This window comes from Octopus bimaculoides, chromosome 4, assembly GCF_001194135.2.
Source record: "Octopus bimaculoides isolate UCB-OBI-ISO-001 chromosome 4, ASM119413v2, whole genome shotgun sequence".
Lineage (NCBI taxonomy): Eukaryota > Metazoa > Mollusca > Cephalopoda > Octopoda > Octopodidae > Octopus > Octopus bimaculoides.
In genome coordinates this window covers 88,629,138-88,632,567 of record NC_068984.1, presented here as the reverse complement: position 1 = coordinate 88,632,567, position 3,430 = coordinate 88,629,138, and the positions used below count along the sequence as shown (strand labels likewise).

The 3,430-nt window shown below is 34.8% G+C and overlaps 1 long non-coding RNA gene across 1 annotated transcript in view; it reads right to left on the bottom strand.

Moving 5' to 3' along the window:
• Positions 1–345: 345 nt before the first annotated feature.
• Positions 346–3,430, bottom strand: part of LOC128247686 (uncharacterized) — a 12,158-nt gene continuing 9,073 nt past the window's right edge. Inside the window, exons 2-3 of the long non-coding RNA XR_008264048.1 lie at positions 2,365–2,606; positions 346–1,645 (exon numbers count right to left, since the gene is read on the bottom strand). This is a non-coding gene — a long non-coding RNA (uncharacterized LOC128247686). The remainder of the gene's footprint in view (positions 1,646–2,364; positions 2,607–3,430) is intronic.

The following is a 3,430-nucleotide window of genomic DNA, read 5'->3' as shown; positions in this document are numbered from 1 at the left end:
ACTTTCAGTTTTTATATCTAGATTATAAATTCACATTTATACCACTAATCATTAGTACACTTGGTTTTGGGAGTAAATGCTTAAGTGATAATCTGGATAAGCTAAGGTTTTCAGAAAAAGAAATCAACCAGCTAATTTGCACATCACAAATAAAATCTTGTTAGTGAAACAGAAAAAATATACAAGACTTTGCTCAAAATTTAAACTGTGACGTTTTATTCATCTACATTCCAACGATGGAGCTTTATATCTTTGTTAGAAACCATCTTCTTCGTTACAGGAAAATTTCAAATATTTAAAAAGAAGAAAACATACATATGTAAATCTATTTAACACGTTAGCAAATATGTGATCAAAAGAAGTGATCGAGCTGGAGGGTTGCTTTTTTACTAAACTGGCAGATACATCAGCACTATGACGGAGTGTGGCAAATTCTGAAATTATCGATCCATAAACTCCACCTGAGTATAATGCACTTAGGTATTCATCTAGAAAGAATATAATTTACTGAGAAAAATATTTGGTATCGCATTCAACGATGGTCTAGATCCAGTCTCACAGCATTCTTTCGACTATGTTAAACTGTGATCTCTCAAAATACTACATTTGGAAAGAGCAAATAAAATATTTCCAAAATGGCAAGCAAGGTGTTTCTTCATATTCGACAATCCGCGTATTTCTCTTTCATTTGAATCTCTAAAAACTGTAAATGGATCCCGGTTCTGTACTTTCAGAAATTTATACCACCTCATCTGGCTCCCGAAAGTTGATGACTATTTGAATGGCTATTCCTAATTTCCATCAAAACTTCACAAATTCTTCACAAACCTCATCTTTTCGTGCAATCCACCCATTTCAGTATATATGTAAGAACAGTAGAAAGAATCTGTCAAAAGACATAATTCATCTGTGCGGTCAACATTCACTGGGTCTTCATAGAGGATATATTCAAGTTTGCTTCTTGTATAGTAATGATGTGGTACAGTTTGTATGGAAGAAAATTTTAAATGGTCTTCATATTCAGTGACATAAAAGAGTGCGGCGAACTGGCAGAATTGTCAGAGTATTGAATAGGGGAGGGGATAAAAATTTTCAGTCCAAGGTAGTGGATGGTGGAACTGTTAAATGGACAGGTACCATACTTTGTGGTATCTGTTCTGGACTTTTACGTTCTGACATCTGCGACGACACTGCTACCAAAGTGTGTCGGCCCAAGTTAGCAGCCTCATCCTTGGATAACGTCAGTAGCCTGGAGAGAGAAAGTCTATATGCATAGACAACAACCAGTCTTCCTCAAGAAGTCTTACTCAGGCCTGTCCGACAGAAGCTCTTCTTAAAGTGAAAGACAATTTCAAAATTCAGTGAGAAACAGCATATAACCTTTTTCAACTGGATGAGTATATTAAAGAAATTAAACCGAAATTTATGCTAGATTAAAGAAATACTTAAAATGAAGTGGACCAGTTACTTTCTGCAAAGAAACCCGAAGTTCTTTTTTTTTTTAGAGGAACCTAAATTCTCCATTCATGCTGCAGCTTTCTCTGGCATAGCTGCAACGCTGTTGACAAGTGCAAAGCTTCCTTTAAACTTTATGTACAGATACACCTGTCTGATATATAGCAGAAATTCAAGCATTGCAGTTGTCCTGAAAGAGAAATGCAGAAAGAGCTCATAAACTGGAATGGATACTGAGGGACATAAGAAAAAACAATAACATCATGGGTAGAACGTCACAGCTTGCATGCAGGGGAGTTCTGAAGGATTCTTCCCCTAATTTCTAAGGGAACATCAACTGATGGAGCTTCATGCATATCTCAACGATCATCTCTCTGGAGGCATATCAAGAAATTAACCTTCTCAGTCAACATGAAGAATTCTTCAAACACATAGGACAGCAGGCAAAGATGCTAAATAATTACTTCCAACTAGCCATGGTCAAATCCCAGTTAACAGTGACGGACTTATATAAATCCACTGCTGAGTGTGGAAATAATGTTTGTGATGTAAATGAGCTTGGTAACAAAAGTATACTGAACTTTCCATTTTTACTTCAATGGTCATAAATGATTTAAGAAAAAGCTATACTTGTCCCAATAACTAAACCGGTAAATGGATGAATTTTCAGCCTTTTCATTGTTCTCTGAAGGACTCCATTAAGTACAAACCTTTTGATTCTGATGCAAATCTATCTGAATCTGGAAATTACAACACATAGTTTAAAATCCACCACTTAATCCTGCTGGAATCCCACCATATTTGCTAATCCTGAAGACAAGAACCCAAGAACCCATTCTCGTTGAAAATCCACACACAATTCGATGTAGCAATGGGGTTTCCTTAATGGTAAATAAAATGTGTACACACCACCGAAGGAAACATTTTGTCAAGTTGTGCCAAGAGTAAAGTGCTTTCATTCCAAGAATTTCTTTCACTCCTGTGTCCTTCGAATTTAGATCACTTCGGTATCTTTTAATTGCAATAAGCATCAGCAAAGTACAAAGACAGTCTCAGAGTCGCTGGAATCAATTTGGAATCGCATTTTTTATGGTTATTTGTATGTCGTTTTCCCATAGTTGAAAACAGCAAATATTTGTTCTTCTTATCTCCTGTCAGAGAAACAAAGACTATTATATATCAACAAGGACAGCAATAGACATTTTTAAAAATTACTAACTAGAAAAACATTCATTTACAGTAATTGTGTAAATTAAAACAGCTCTATATTTAAGAGATGAGAAATTATGTACATTATTGACATTATTTATATTCGACGGATATTTGTTTTCATTTTGTTTGTTGTTAACACAACGTTTCGGCTGATATACCCTCCAGCCTTCTTCAGGTGTCTTGGGGAAATTTCGAACCTGAGCTTTCATTCCTAAGGTATTTTTCGATGTTATTATTGTTGTTATTATTATTATTATTATTATTATTATTATTACTATTATTATTATTATTATTATTATTATTATTAAGGTCACTGCTTGGAATCGAAAATAATGTAAATCTATATATATAAAAATGAGAATGTGTGTCTGTTTGTTTGTCTGTCTGTCTGTCTGTCGGTCTGTCTGTCTGTCTGTCTGTCTGTGTGAATCCCTAAAACTCGAGAACTACGCAACCAATTTCATTCAAATTTTACACATGCCTTACTTAGGGTTCCAGTTGTGTTTTAGTCAAAAAAAATTATTAACTTCTTGCAGAGTTCGAGCACACGGCAACATAATATCTCCTCCACTATTTAAGTATTACGTGTCAAAAGTGAAACAAAAACACTCATGTCAAATACTTTCACTTTAAAAATGAAACTATTCCACTAACTGAAACAATCACATTTCGATACTGTAGTGACAGATACTTTCACAGAGAGAGAAAGAGAGAAAGAGAGAGACAGAAAGAGAGAAACAGAAAGAGAGAGAGAGAGAGAGAG